The following is a 16745-nucleotide window of genomic DNA, read 5'->3' on the forward strand; positions in this document are numbered from 1 at the left end:
TTGTTTTAACTTGGACGATTTATGAGTTTTTGTCTCGAATTTAGTGGAATTGATACTAATTTTACCATGTTTAATTTAAATTATACATATATATATCATGTCAATTAATGGGTAAGTATTTTAATTTCTTCTATGAAATAGTGTAACAAAGTAAAAAAAATCAGCTTACCAGGCAGAATATTCATTGGACTGTTTTCAATCATCCGATTCGAACTGCTGATTTATTCTAACTGACTGTTCCATGCGTTACCAAACATTAAGATTCCGTAGGCATTAAAGGACGTGAAACTGGAATTATTCTGACCTGTCCAATTAAATCACCAAGGTCTTCGACCAAGAGTTTCCTTCATATTATTTCGCCTGAAAATTGTATGAGTTCTAGACAATGCTCAAGCAGATCAAATAAACCGAAGCTATGCTGCTCATTTGCTAGTGAACCACGATAGTGAAACGTACCATTTACAGATGCTGCAGCAGGAACTATTCGTTGGGATGGTGGACCTCCCCATAGTGCCACTATTTGAGGAGCATACATTGCTGGATTGCTGGGGCCTCCCTTAGCTCAGTCGGTAAACGCGCAGCTACAAAGCAAGATCATGCTGGAGGTGGATGGGTTCAATTCCCGGTCCGTTCTAGGAATTTTTCTCGTTGGAAAATTTCTCGACTTCCCTGGGCATAGAAGTATGATTGGACTAGCCACACAATTATACCAATGCAAAAATGGTTAAGGCATCGAAAGCTCTCAATTAATAACTGTGGAAGTGCATTTAGAACACTAAGTTGAGAGCACGCAATAAGCTAATTTGCGATATGCAATAAGCTTGAAATGCGAAGAAGAAGAAGAAGACATTGCTGGATTATGCCGTACTGGTGAGAAAGTTAAGATCCTACTATCATACTAGGATTCAATGATTTTTTTAAAACTCTACATAGATTTCGTGCTTTTAGGTTTCGGATGATGATTGAGGATCGCAAAACATTCGCTTCATTACCTTTATGTTCTATAGAGGCAACCAGGTGACTCGATGAATAAGAAGTCTGCCAAGTTTGTCAAGGGGGGAAATACATTTTAATATTGTGAAATAATAATTTATGCAATTCTTACAATAAAAAGAACACTTCATTAGCTTGTTTGTATTTTGCAAATATAAATTTTATAATTAATATTTTAACATACCACAACCGTTTCTGAAAGCTTACAGCAGTATTTTCAGACACCTGGAGCATGCTCACTGGTCTCATATACACGGTACACGATTTGAAAACCTAGGGCTTATAGAAGCAGTAATTGAACCATTCCAACATTATAAAAAAGGGGATGTGCCGTTTCGATCTTATGTAGACTTGATAATAGTTTAGAACATCGATTATCAACGTTGCCTCACCGATCAGCTCGGTCTACATCGCCTAATTCCTTTTATGTGCTTTTCGTTCATTGGGGGTTCGCGAACTCCATTTTGAAAATCGATGGTTTAGAATAAGAGCGTCGAAGGTTCCAAATACTAGAAATTATTCTCCACTTTTAGATAAACACATTCGGCGGGAAGCTATGAGATGTGATTCTCGGGATGCTAAAGTAAGGTGCGAATGGTGTGGAAAGCCTTCACAACTTCAAATTCAGCTCCGATCAGCCTAAATTACTTCAGTTAGTGTCACACTGGCAATAGCCTAATTTTCACCTAGACAGAGTTAGACCATAACGTGAAATGTTTGAGTGCTTGCAGCGTGGCATAATTCAATTTGTTCTTTAAATAGAAGCCATAATCGGGATAACATTCCGTCACTTCATGTAAGGCATTATAATGATTGAATTTCTTGCAAAGAATGGGTACCTACATTAAAAATATCCGCTGAAAAATGCTAGACGATATTAGATAAACAAACAAATTAAATTTGTATAGCAACCCGTATAGCAACTAACGCTAAATATTTCTTAAGTATTTTTAAGTATTTCTAGGTATCTTAGATAACAGTAAGGAGTTTCTGTGTAGAACGCGAGAAATACAAAGTTTAGAGTGGGATGCCCCTAGGTTTTTTGCGTCTGGTATTTTGGTCCGATTGCAACTGAACCCTCCTAGATACACTGCGCTGGTCATTCATAACAGCTAATTGTTTCTCTGCAGTAATTTGAAAAAATGAGGTTTTCATATTGTCCAATTTATCACAAATTAATTTTTCAATACCATTTACATTTCGGCTAATGTTTACCATCCCGTTCTTTAACGCGATGTCTATCTGAGCAGCAATGTGAGAGTTGTATAGATTTTTCTACTTTAGTTTACTTACATCTTTGGTTTTTATTAGTTAGGTAGGTTCCGATTCAACACATTGTAGTTTCATTTTTATACCTATGATCTTGACTTTTTTACCTAGGGGTTGAGTACTTAAGGGGGTTAGATTTTGATAAGGTCTTTAGTGGGAATGACACTAATGAAGACTGCACATTGTAGTCGTGTTTACTGTTTTATTTAAGCATTCCGCTAACAACAAAATTTCACATGTGATCTCGCATGCCAGTGATCGAGTTCGAGAGTTGAAATACATTCTTCATCTCTTCCTCTATCCTTTTGACGCGCGAGATCACATCATTCTGCTCGTCTGATCTGATAGACAATTATCACACTTGAACAGCACATTTGCATTGTCCGTGATAAGCTTTGCCTGAGTCCGCGTAAGTGAATTTGCAATGAAATACCCCAAGCAACACGGCTTGTCATAAAGAAGTTGAATATACTTTTTAATGACTTACGTAAGGAATCAATAATGCTGTAATATACGTCATTTAATACATTTATATAACCTAAAAAGTGCAAGACACGGAGCTTATACAACTAAATACTAGTCTTATAACATGTTTGGGAAACATCATAAAAACCAGCGGCAAAAAAAAAACAATAAAAAAAACTTGAACATGGGATTCGATCACTGGTCCTTGGCGTGGTAGACTTATTACTTCCTAACTAGACCAACTCCGCTTGATGCGAGGTGTGTTATAAGTATCTATCATGTTCTTGCCAATGGCATGAAAATTATATTCTCGTTCAACACGCTTTCGATCCGTCATAAAGATGTTTTGATAGCAGCAAAGCGTACATCTAATTGCCAGAGTGTTATTTTAAAGTATTTTCAACTGCTTATAAGACAACCTGCACATTTTCAGTTCTATTAATTTATGAGATGTCATAAACAAGTGTTTTCAACTTTCTTTATAACAAACCTCCGAATACCTCATAAGAAACTGTCAATCACTGCGTGAAGAGACAGTCCGACTCAATGGCGCCGTCAATGTTTACGTCAATCTGGAAAGTTCAGAATCTCTTCAAGAACTTTATAACTTCAACTAAGATTGATTTTGTACACGACAAGTTTTATAGTGGTATTAAAACAGTAAGATGCACGTTTAAATAGCATTTAAACATAAAAGCAAAAGAAAACTATTTTGGAAAATGTTGAATCTAGCAAGTATGAAGAAAACATCTATAAACCTCATATATAACGTGGGATGTTTTCTGCATCACTTATAATACATTTATATAACAAGCCATTCTAATTATTTTTCAAAAAGATGTTTTATGTGTTACTTGGGACACTAGCACACTTACACACACAGATAACTGGCAAATCACTTACCAAAATCTCCAAATTACATATATTACAATTACAATAACACTACAGAGACACAAGTTAACACGAACGAAAGCAGAAATTTACAATGCCGTAGCTTACAAAAAAAAAACACAAAATTGAACAAGAACCAGCTGCAGCAGCAACTGTTCTCCTACTTATCCACTAAATGATCACTACGGGGCACGCGTAGGATCAATTTTACCGTGGCACAAGCACAATTTCACACTTAATTTATTCAATATTTATCTGTGAAATAAACTATAACGTTCGCCATTAGAATACGTATTCAGCATTGACCAATATCTTCGTGGTTTACCGAACACTGCCAACAGGTTCGTTTCAGTTGCAACATATTACCGCAAACGGATTTCAAAATACTGCCAGGAATTTTGAAATAAAATATTGATATAAATTTCAATCACACAATCATACTATTTCACTCGGCACTCAGATTTTGATTATGTCACTCACAAATACAACAAAAAGAGTTGGATTGTTCTGAAGCATGCCCATGCACACACTGCCACACGCACGGGCCACACAAGGACGTTCCGAATCGAATGCTTCGTACTGCATCTGACAGTACTCACCACCAGAGGGCGAGCATCTGGAAAACAGACTTTTATTAAAACATCAATATCTGCTTTTTGTTCCATATAGAATTCATTGAAGTAAACTTACTCGCGTTTTTCTAATCGGGAAAGTAAAGTAAACTCATTTAATCATACTGCTATTCGTGTACAGAACAAAATGTATACATTTTATTCCACAAAACTCCTTTAACTAGCAGTGCGGCATCTGCCGGATTCGATGTTAAAAATTAAAAAAAAGTACTGAAATACCAGGCGCCTCCTCTATATGGCAATCCCGAAGCAATATTCCATTGCCACCCACCATCCGGCTCCTCCGTTTTTGTTTGTTTGCTACACACGCCGATCCAAAAGGCGAAAACGTTCTCAAACGTGCTCAAAACGAAAACAACCGCTTTGATGGTATGCAGCAGGCTGTGTAGTAATGAACGAGAGAAAGAGCGAACTCTGCTGAGAGAGTCATGGGAGGGATGCGAGCAGCGTAATCGGTGGGTGATGGAAGCTTATCAGCTTGATGATCTGTTGGTGGGTTGCCCACAACGAAGCCGCCCGACACGAAAAATAGCTCCACACAGCTACGAACGCTAGAACAGCCACCCTCTCGTCCGCGTTTTTGTCTGTTTTTTTTTTTCATTTTTATCCTGGTTGACACACGCAGAGTAGTGACTGTTGTCAGAACTTCGGGAGCAGCGTCGGTCGGTCGGTCGGTCGTCGAAGTCGGCGTCGTCTCGTTACACACATTTTGGAGGTTTAGAAGCAGTTCAGTTTCGGTGCCGAATGGATGTCCTTGTCGAGTTTGCTCCCGGGGTTTAGTGCTGCAGTTTTACACCCTAGCACCGTTTGGTGGATTCATCGGAAGAGTGTGGTGTGTGGGGTTTTTCCTGTGGGGGTTGAAAAAAAAAATCTAGTCTTTGTGCGTGAGCTCCGGGTACGATTTGGGTTATTGGATTTCGAAGTTTGGTGATTACACTATTTGTTCATGTAATTGTGAGGTGCTTGTTTTTTTCGTCGGCAGTTCGGAAAGGTGAATAGTGAAGAAAAATCACGGATCGTTGGTTTTGGTGAAGGTAATAGAAGAATTTGATTGTTGAATTGATTCGGGGTTGGACTTAGCGCGTCAATTGTGTGGGAAGATAAGCTCCAGGTGAAAATTTTCTTCTTGGGAAAAAGTTACCATTCTGTTTGTTGAGACTTGGAAAAAGTTGACAAGTGGCGCAAACGCTATCAATTTGAAAGGATACACTGTTATTTTTTTTTTTGTTTTCACTGAAGGATGGAAGAAAAGTGCCAAGTTAACTTTGTGCCAGTTTGAAAGAAAAGTGAAACCGTTTGCTTTTTTTTTTGTTTGCGCGGAGTTGGTGAAAAACAACAGAGTGGCTGAAAAGTGTGGTTTGAGTAAAAAGTCTGGTCCCGCAGTTTTTCTTTCGAACGACACAGACAACCAAACTTGAAGCGTGGGACGACACAACAAACAAACAACGAGGCATCCGGAAACAGAACCAGCGGAGCGTTGCCAGTCTATGGCTGAGGTCGGAGCCAACCGAAATAAACGTAAGCAGTTGAAAGATTAATGTTAATTTGAATGTTTTATAATCGTCCATATAACATATAAGGGAGGGATAGAGGAAAAGTTCCTTTAGCTGTTTGTGTTTCCTAAATAAATCATTATCGTGTATCGATTACTGAGCGCAATTAGTCAGCGTGGAAGTGGAAGGGATTATCTTTGTTGTTCGGTTGGTATTCAAGTTTAGTGGTAGCTTAAAATTACATCCGTGGAGGAATTCTGCAGATAAATGGAGAAAGAAACTTTTAAATATTTAAATGCACAATGCATTTGCAATAGAAATTCTGTTCTCCCAAAATCCTTATATCTATTTCTGAAATGCACCATTAAATGCTGTACAACCACTTTTCCTGAGCCAAGTGTAAAGACCTGATTGTGTATAATCACTTCATCGCGATCCTTTATTCGCTTCGCTTTTTTCATGTCATTATAAAAATTCCAAGGGGCCGAATTATTTTGAATAAATTTACAATTAATTAGAATTAATGAAATTATTCTACTTCATCTCTTCCTTTTATGTTTTCCATTGCTTGGCCTTCTTTTTTTCATTTATTTTCTTCGTTTCTCCATCCCTTAATTCTAAACTTAATAATATTTATCACTCCAATACTTGAACACAAGTGGCTACAGTTTCTGGGTATTTTTTTTTTCGCTTTCGTTCTATTTCCACCATTTGGAAGGAAGTCAAGCACCTTTTTCACTTCCTGCTTGTTTTTGTTGTTGTTGTTGTTATCCAATACAGAATGTATACACCAACAAGCTGGTCAAAACCATTTAGCTCATTTAATCTAATCTAATCTAATCTAATTCAATCGCAGCCAGTACAAGAAAGCATCCTGGAAAATCATTATGTTAGATAAGACCTAATCATTTTTCTTGTCAACATTGATGTTTGCAGCATATCTGAGATATGACACAAACAACAAAACGGCCAGGCCTACTGCGTTGCATTTGCCGCAAAGATGATTCTGTGAAAGGATTCGAGTTCAAATAAACCGTGGAGGCACTATATTCGAAGCAGTTCCTAAATCGAAGCACTCCATAATGTTCGACTATTTTAAATAATTATTTTTGAAATGTTACTTCTGCAAATATTAGTTTCTGTGCTATAAGGATGATGGTGTTACAAGGTTTAAAAAAATATCTTGTCAAAATAGACGAGTGCCTCATCATTAGGAACGCGTCAAATATGGTGCTTGCATGGTATAGCTAAACAGCGATGCATTTCGTGAATCTTAAGAGGTGGAAGGATGCGTGGACATACCGTAACAAACGCTCCGAGCTAGGTTATGAGTGAATGTAACAGTAATATGCAATGTAATGAATGGTATATAAAATACAGTGTAATGGAAGGATCTCACCGATGTACGTGCACTCGCGGTGTTCCGAATGGAAGATCTTCCGTTGCTGATGATTGGCCATTTGCACCAGGAATTGAGCTGCTCGTGAAAATAACTTCTTGAATCTCGGCTTGGGGGCCTCATAGTGTAGTCAGTAAAGGCACGGTATTACCAAGCCGGAGGTGGCGGGTTCGATTCCCGATCCGGTCGAGGGAATCTTTCAGGTTGGAAATTTTCTCGACTTCCCTGGACATAAAATATCATTGTGTGGCAACAATATACAAATTCATGCATTGGTATTGGCATCGGAAGCTCTCAATTAATAACTGTGGAAGTGCATTTAAAATACTAAGTTGAGAGCACGCAATAAGCTAATATGCGCTAAGCAATAAGCTTGAAAAGGAGAGCAAGAAGAAGAGAATCTCGGCTTTGGTGGCAACCCAGGTCCATCTATGGTAGTTGTTGACCGGATCAGCACCCAAGTATAAATATAATACAGGTCATCACTGGAATTTCGAATCGCGGAAAATGTGCTCCAATTACGAGACAAACTATCTCACATAAATTATAAATTTTAAATTTTTCCAAATTTTCAAACGCGACAAAGAAAACAAACGTCTCGGCCGCCTGGTTAAAATCATCTAGCTCATATATATTTTTTCTGAGTCCACAAAAATATCATGTTAATCATGCAAAATTTAAGAGTTTCTTAAAGTCTCTGTAAAAAAGCGGCGAAAACACACAAAAAATAAAAAAATAAGGGAATGGGTTTTGCAGATAAAAGCGTCCATTTTTGAACACTAAAAAATTCGGACCTGAAAATCTTGTTGGGGTTTAAAAATGCGTTTTATTTTCATAGTTGAATGTAACAGCTGTAAATTAGTAGGTATTATGCTTATTGTAAGATCATTTTTTTTTAGTCTTCCTTCGCATCATAGTCCATTGCTCGAACTTTTCTTCGTAGAAGGCCCATCATCTTTTGCACGAGCCCTGTTCCCACTTGTTTGGCTGCCAAATTTAATTTCCGCTTGAAATCCTTCAGATCAATTGCATTTAAGTAGCTACTGGGGATGCCAAGGGGGCCAGGCCCCCCCCCCCCATTTGGTGTTTTTTTTGCACCGGTATTTTGTCAAGCTTGTCAAGTTCGATGTTACTAATCTATTTTAAAGTTAAGTTGACCACTTTTCTTACGTTCTGAACTAGAAGAAGCAATTTTGATAAATTATATTATATCGATATTTAATACAGGCTCTACCAGGATTTTTCTTTAACTTCTGGGAACTTCGTAAAACTACAGGGACAAATCGGAGCCGCCAAGGACGTTTCTTACAACGCGCGTCATCCACTGATCCTTCCGAACAAACATCAAGTCACAGAGCTTCTGGTACATAAAGACCATCGCTACTACCGTCATGACAACACTGACACGGTTGTGAATGGAGCAGCGTTGCCAGAATGTTTTAAAGCTTATCGGTATCAATGGTTTTAAAAAATCGGTATTTATCGGTATTTACTATTTTAATTAATTTTATATTTTTGCCGTTTTTGAAAGCGACTGAAAACAACATCCAGAGAAAGAAGAAAGAAGCTCTCCTGGAGGAAATTTGAGGAAAGTTCTGAGAGAAGTCGGAAAAACATCCGTGGAACTTTCAAGGCATAAATTGAGAAACTTCTGGCGAAAATTTAAAGAAACTTTCACGTTCAAAGTATCGGAAACCGGAAATAAATTCCAGAAGTAGCAATTTCCAGAAGAAGCTCAAAAAACTTACCAATAGAAGTAAAAAAAAAATCAAATGGACAAAATTCCAGAACTAGAAAAAAAGTTCTGGGAGAAGTTTAATTGAACTTCCTGGAGAAAACGGAAGAAACTTCCTGGAGACGCTGGCAGAAACTTCCTAAGGTAGATTGGACAAAAATTCTGGAGGAAGTCGGAAGCCAGAGTGCTAACGAAACAGTCGAAGGAAACAAGGACATAATTCCGGAAGAAAGAGCACTTGGGGGATGTTCTAATGATCCAAAAAAAGTAGAAGGGTCTGTGCCTAGGGGCACGAACGGAAGCTTGGCGTAGGACCGCTAGTGGACGGAATAAATGTGAAGAGCATTAAGTTCTTTCAATTGATCAGATCAGGCATAACATTTGATAACGGCACAAAAGCATTTGTAAACAAACATTCTAAGGCCCTTTACACGCGACCTAAAGTACGCCCACGCAAACCAATACCACTTTCGGAAAGGTGATAGTTGCCCCTATGCGCTGATGTTGTTGGTTTGCGTAGGCGTACTTTGGTTCGCGTGTAAAGGGCCTTAGAAGGTTTGTTTACAAATGCTTTTGTGCCGTTATCAAATGTTATGCCTGAAATATCTATTATCTCAACTCTTTCCGTTTTTGAATTGTAGGCGATCCAAATTTGTAGTAATCTTTTTCAAAAAGAAAGTTGATTACGAGAATCAATCCAAATCAATTGCACCCCTGCTTGCAAGTTTGTGTGGTCGTTGGGGGCTTGTGGTTCTGAATATGGACAAACAAGCACAGATAAATTCTATTCCAACTCTTTACTGATGTAAGCTTGATGGCCCTGAAAAGGGCCGTTTTATTGAAGAGGACATCCATGGCCACTTACGTTTGGCGTGTTTAGAGTAGGTGACAGCATCACGGACCTCATTTTCCACGAACACCTTCAGCACACCTCGTAGATCAGACCGGAGATACATCAGACACTGCCACGGCGAGCCAGACGACGGATGGTGGTTATCTCGAAGAATGTGCGATGACGATTGGCACCTCCTTTGCCACGACCAGCCACGACCTACTGGTGCTATTGCTGACCACGCCGTCCGAAGCGAAAATGAGCTGATACCAGACAGCAGCGCTGCTTTATATTTTTTAGGTTAAAGCAGAATGATGTGGTATAAAAGCTACAAATACTTCTCCCATTATGAGTAGTTTGCTATCAAGTAGCAACACTGGCTTTTTTCTTTTTGCGTACACGGCGAATGAGAACGACCCAAATTTGAGTTTAGTTCATTCATAATCGCCAAAAGTGTAGGAACTCAGCGATGAGTAAATTTGCCTCATGATTTCGTGTGAAAAACCGAAAAAATCTGCCAGAAAATGAGGAAATTGACGAAAATTTTATTCAGTCTCGGAGTAGTGCCAATAGACTGAGTGAATCCAATCTTTACTTTTCTCAAATTCGGGAATTTTTCCCTGGAAAATCCCGGAAAAACCTGGGAAAACATGAGACAAATTTACTCATCGCTGAGTTCCTGCACTTTATTTCTTATTTCTGAGATAACTAAACTCAAATTAGGGTCGTTCTCATTCGCCGTGATAGGCGTCTGTGGTTAGCGTGATTACCTCTCACCCCAGCAGGCCTGGGTCCAATCTCAGTCGGCGCCACCGGCATGTTCTTAGGCATAACATCTCTGGGAGCTGCCTCCCTGGCGTCTGTAGCATTGGAGCTCAGTACGGAAAACAAATCTCGCGTCACTTTTCAATAGGTCCTATCTACATTGATCGATTCTCTTCATCGACACTCTCTTTCGTAAATAACTCGGCTTCACAAATCTGGATCAACAATATAAAAGAGCCCATCAGCATTTGTAAACAAACCGTTTACTCACAAAGCGAAGGCCACCCACACAAACCAACACCATCATCGGATAGGGGAAACTTCTACCTACAAGATGTTGGTGTTGGTTTTTGTGAGCGGCCTTCGATTTGTGAGGCTTTGGAACGGTTTGTTTACAAATGCTGATGGGCCCTATTCTATTGTTGATCCAGAAATGTTTCCTGACGTCTTCTTCGAATTAGATGCTAGATTGTTGCTTCTTCCATCGAAAATATCCGGCTGTGACGATTCAAAGTTAATCAAGCTTGATCAAAATAATTTGTATCCCTGCTTTCAGTTTGATTACATGAGCATTTTGTGTGGTCGGTGGTTCTGAATATGGACAAACAGGCAGATGAATTCTATTCCTACTCTTTTCTGTAATAAGCTTGGTGGCCCTGAAAAGAGCCGTTTTGTTTCCAATGTTGGTGATGATTTAACCTCCGAAACCAAACAGAGTGCGTCTCTGTCACTTCAAAAACGTAGATGACATCCATGGCCGCTTACGCTTGGCGTGTTTAGTACAGGTGACAGCATCACGGATCTCATTTTTCAATAACACCTTCAGCACACCTCGTAAATCAAACCGGAGATACGTCAGACACCGCCACGGCGAGCCAGACGACGGATGGTGGTTATCTCGAAGAATTTGCGTTTGGTTCTGAACATGGCGATGAGTGTGTAAAGTATTACGCAATTCCATCCTCCCTATTCGCACGCGCCCGAGGATCGGAGGCGAATGCCACTTCGACTTGTTTCGTCTACTTACTACTCTCTGACGACTGTGCTAGGGAAGCAGCATATGCATGTAGGTAATTGGTGGATTTGTTAGTTAATTCGACGCTTTTGGACAATGCTGAACATTTACCAGTTTTTCAATAGTTTCTTGTTGAAAATTAACATTTGGAAGCATTTTGATCAATGCGTAGCCATATTTCTGATCGATTGGTGATAAAATTATTGAAATTGGACCAGGGGCAGCTGAGTTATTAACGTTCAAAATCTTTCTTAATTTGTTACATGTTCCATTTTTGGTTTTCTCAAAGTGTACCCCCATATAGAAATCAAAGACGTAGTCCTAGGTCAAAAAAATTCCAAATTGTCATAAAACATCCCTGAAGACCCCGCAAATGGTCATAAAACATCCCTGAAGACCCCGCAATGCCCCTGAAGTTTTTGGAACATTCCTGAAATGTACTTAGGAATATTCCATATTTCCTCGGGCTGTTTTGGAGTACTCTGATCATACTTGGAATACTTGGAACTTCCCTGATTATAATGAGACTACCGGAATATCACTAATCATCTTTGAAGGTATCTAGACTTTCTTGAAGATAACGAAATTTCTTAAGCACTCTCATAATTTTCTTGAATTTATTGTAACCTCAGCATTGAAGTTTTCTGATCTTCCCGATTTTTCTAATTTTTAAAAGTTATCGACACTGCCATTAATAAGCACGGAATTTCCCATAAAATGTTCTTACAATGTGCTAATGTTTATGTAACTTCTGTTACGTTTTTTACGAACTCCTTTAAAATTTCAGCGATTACCTTGAAATTTATTAATCTGTCCTGATGTTCTCGAAGCTTCCTAAAGTTCTCTCAATTCTCCTGAAACTAATGGAACTGTCCTGAAAACAATTAAATTTCCAGAAGTTCTTGGGACTTGTGAAGTATTTGTTTTCCCTTTGGTTTGTTTTCCGTCGATCGTGTTTTCCGTGCTGAGCACCACGCCAGGGAGGCAGCTCCCATACCTGGACCCTACCTATCGACCCATCAACGAATGAACCGGGGACCAACGACCAGCTAGTGTGGATCCGCAATCAAAACCTGGAAGCATCCCTGAAGTTCCGGGAAAGTGGAAAAACTGGCGGGAGAAGACGGAAGAGTCATTCGAGAGAAGGCTGAAGAAGCTTCCAAGGGAAGTCGAAATAAGTTTCCGAGAGGAATTAAAAATTAATTTACGATGTAAGGTGGAAGAAAATTCCAGGGGAAAAATGGTAGAAAATTCAGGAAGCTAAATAATGTTAAAAAGTATTTCCCGAATCCCCCGGAAATACCAGAAAGAGCCATCGACTGTTTATCGATTCATGGGTAGCCAAAAACGGTGAGGAAATTGAAACATTAATCGAAAGAGTATCCATGAGACATTTTTGAATATATTTTTTTTAATTTTAAGGGCTCAGAAAATTTGAGATATTCAAAAAGGTACAAGTCTCTCACAATAATTTTCTCCGAAATTCGAGCGCGGGCAGGCAAAAATCATTTCATCAATCTGGTATAAATTGGTATAAAACCTCAAAAATCGGTATTCTGAGGAACCTTATCTGTATATCGGTATCTAGTTCGGAAATCGGTATAAATACCGATAAATCGGTATATCTGGCAACGCTGGAATGAAGTCCTCCAGCGCCCAGTGGTCTAAAAGTGCCAAAACGTGCGTTTTTTAGTATATGCAAAAACGGTCCATTTAAGCCATATAGTGTCTTGGAAAAAGTTGGTGTACTTAAAAATCCCCTTCTTTAGGACTTAGCCATTTCATGATTTATCCACCTAGCAGGGAGATGAAAAATTTACTTTTTTTGTTTGTCGAGATAGCAAATAAATCGAACATTTTTGCTGAAGACGTCAACCCACTATCTCTTATGTTTACAGAGATATGTATTTTTTCGGAAAGAGCCTTCAGAAAATCATTATTTTGCAAATAATTTGTCAGGAAGCAATAGTTTATATACAAATGTTTGTTTTTTTTTCAAATACGCTATTTAGCCTTAGGAAGCAAGTCCCTATCTTAAATGTTTCTTAAAATATTCAATGTTTTGACCCAAAATTAGCACTACTTCCAAGGCCAACAGTTCGAAGTTGTGCAAAATTGGGCAAACCAGGCTAATTACATTTGAAAGTTTACTTAAAATGCTGCCCAATGCAAGCGAAATAAATAGTCTTCTCTAGTATTCTCTGTCGATCTGCTTATTACCAAACTATAGGGTCACGATATCCCGTATAATTGTGTCACTGCTCAAGTAACATTTTACATTTTATGAAATACTACAAGACTGCTATAAAACAACATTCATTAAACCCTGGTCAAGACGGCTTTGCCTTTATTAAATCCACCAAAACCTCATTAAGACTAGATTCTGTCTAGTTGGCCCACCCCGAAGAAGGTTTTGAAGGGAATATTTTCAAGGTACTTCAAGATCGATTTGCTGCAAAAAGGCTATACGAAGAAAGCATTAAAAGCCATTTGAAATGCTTATCAAAACTACAATAAAAGCCATTTGGCATCAATACTTGTGCCATTTGCTTTTGAAGCTTGCTAACCGCACTGAACATAAAGCATCAATCAAGATAAAAGGAAAACATAAATATCATCAGATCTTGCCAAATTAATTGTTCAAAAATACATCTCTCGAATATCTTCTTAGATTTCCTCATTTAATGTGAAACAATTACCAAAATTATCAAAGCAGTTCTCATTTTGTGGTCTATTTTTAGGAGACAGATTAAATCTAATGTGAAACGTGCATCGAAAGATCGAATAAAATTAGTCATTGATTTTACTTATTACTTTTAATTTAGACAACAACGTATGGTTATGTTTTATGTATATAAAGCATTGCGTCCAGCCGAGATAATTTAATGATTTTCGGAATCTCTATTACTGCTCATTGATGAATTTATGAGATTAAAGTTATTTTCATGGAAAAACATCTTGAAAAACGAAGATAATAGAAAAAAAAGGAAAAACAGCAATATGGCGGTGGCATAAAAATTGATTTTCCATAGGTCAATTGTGAAAAAGCTATTTTGATTTCATGAAATCGCTAACAAATACAAAATGTCTTAATTTGGCTTTAATGAAGATGATTTACAGGCTTAACTGCTTGATCCTATTCCTTTTAGTTTTATGACGGCATTAATGGTGCCTAGAAAAAGTTAAACGTCAAAATTTGTTTACATTTGATAGTTTTGTTGCGTGATCATTGCACCAAGCTTCTACTCCTGCGTTTGATCAACAAGCAGCAGTGGAAGCAGTTAATCAGAAAGTGTATCTGCATAACTTGGAACAGGAACATCTCAATCGTTCCCAAAAAGTTTCCCTTCTCCCGGATGACGCGAGGAAGTTAAGGTGCGCTTGCTTGGATTTTTCGGAACAGTTGACCCTTTCGCCGAATAAAACCGCTGCTATGGTTCGGAAGGCAGTCAGTTTCCAGCTGACTGGCAGCTTCTGAAGTTTCCTGTCGACAGTTTTCCGCAGTCCCAGTTTGGCACTGATGCATGTTATTCGAATCATCATCGAAGCGCTGACTGACAGGAGAAGGTTGGTCTGTGTTTATTCAGATCGGGCTCATAGGCTTTATGCATCTGAATAGCTTTGATGAAGACCGCAACCCGGCTATGTATGGCCGGGATGTCATGATTAAATAAATATTAAATAAGTATTATTAAATAATAAATAAATATTGAACTGGTCCTGCGGCCCTTGTAGGAAATAAAGAAAAATATTTTTTTCAATAACTGGTTACCCTGGAGGCTCATCAGTTCTAACCACCCTGACATCACTGAACTTTTCACTTAAAATCGTGAAAGTGTGTTACTCGCTGAGTGAGTCAAATTTTCCTCAGAAATCTGCTCGAATATGAGCAAAATCGAGAAAAAATGTACCCAGTCTACACGGCCGATAAAAGTGATTCAATGCCTGAGATGAATTAAAATCACATTTGCATTACATTGCGTAGCGCTATTGGGCGCTGTAGGGATACCCGTTAAACAAATTCAAAGTGAGCGCCGTTTCAATGCAATGGATCATATCATTCGAGCAGTTTAAAATGACGTTTCCTACCACTCGAAGTTTAAAGTGGAACAATATTTTGATATTTTTTCTTCTACAACCTCGAGAAAATAGGGTCTTATTTGTAATATGCTTGAAAAATCTGGAATTTATTGTTTCATTTCCGTAAAATCGCTGGTAGAAGGTCGTCTCAAAACTGCTCGACAATATGATTAATTTAAGCAATTCAAAGGGGGTCCAACGGTATTCAAGAAGTTTTTCCTAGAAAATCGAGGAAAAATTTACTTATCCACTAAGTAACCCTTTTGTTTTTCAATTCTTGAGTCAAATTCGATTCAATTTTGGGTTAATCTCATTGGCCGTGTACTCGTGTACTCATAGACGTAACTTTTTTTCTTTTTCTTTCGGCGTACGGTATCTAACAATGTGACAACCATCACATCCCCAGACGGTCTGAAGCAAAACGTATAGCTCTTTTATAACCTCGCAACCGGTCGTCTCTCTCTGTTCTCTCGATAGTCATAGCAGCGAGCACGTGATTGGCAGGGTTGCCAAAACTACAGATAAATTGTATTCACCGATTTCAGATTTTTAGGATTTTAACAGATTACACAGATTTTTAAAATATGATCAAACATTCAATAAATTAAACTTGAGATGTTTAATAACAAAACATTATTTTCACTGTGTAATTTGTGTAATTTTGTCATAACAAACTTTTAGATCTATGCATGCTTTTTTTGCGGAATGAAAAAGGAGAATTTGAACTGTCAAAGGTATTCTTTTTTGCCAATTTATGATACATATATTTTTATCTATTTTTTGTCTCTGTTAGAAAAATTGCTCAATCACTTTTGAAATAACATTTTTTTAAGAATTCAGTTAATACATTATCAACACAGATATCATCACAGATTTGCTGGACAAAAACTAAGATGAAAAGATTTTTTTGAACAAAAACACAGATTTCCATTTGGCAACCCTGGTGATTGGTTGATTGCGGCCTAAAAATTTGATGAATTTTCAATAGTTTACTAATGATAAATTGCTCTAATCTTTATACCAAACAAATATTACATCAGAATCAAAGGGTGTGAACAGAATTTAAATCCATCCATAAATGGCTAAGCTACAAGCGTTTTAAACCTAACACTTTTTCGTCACCCATTTTTTTTTTTAATTTGCGCCCCTGTATAGTCCACAAAGACGGAGTCCTAC

The 16745-nt window shown here is 38.1% G+C and overlaps 1 protein-coding gene across 6 annotated transcripts in view; it reads left to right on the plus strand.

Moving 5' to 3' along the window:
- Pde6 (phosphodiesterase 6) overlaps positions 1-16745 on the plus strand; it is a 388896-nt gene that overhangs the window by 6903 nt on the left and 365248 nt on the right. For 2 of the 6 annotated variants that reach the window (XM_065222467.1, XM_065222466.1), the window contains exon 2: positions 5490-5768. The exons of 1 other annotated variant lie outside the window; for it this stretch is intronic. The gene's annotated coding sequence lies outside the window, so the exon portion shown is untranslated. Of the gene's footprint in view, positions 1-4993; positions 5285-5489; positions 5769-16745 lie in introns of those variants that run through there. 3 more of the 6 variants (XM_065222468.1, XM_065222470.1, XM_065222465.1) reach the window with 2 other exon arrangements.

The sequence above is a fragment of the Ochlerotatus camptorhynchus genome, unplaced genomic scaffold, assembly GCF_037179485.1.
Source record: "Ochlerotatus camptorhynchus isolate MF236.1 unplaced genomic scaffold, CSIRO-AGI_Acam_v1.1 ptg000170l, whole genome shotgun sequence".
Classification (NCBI taxonomy): domain Eukaryota; kingdom Metazoa; phylum Arthropoda; class Insecta; order Diptera; family Culicidae; genus Ochlerotatus; species Ochlerotatus camptorhynchus.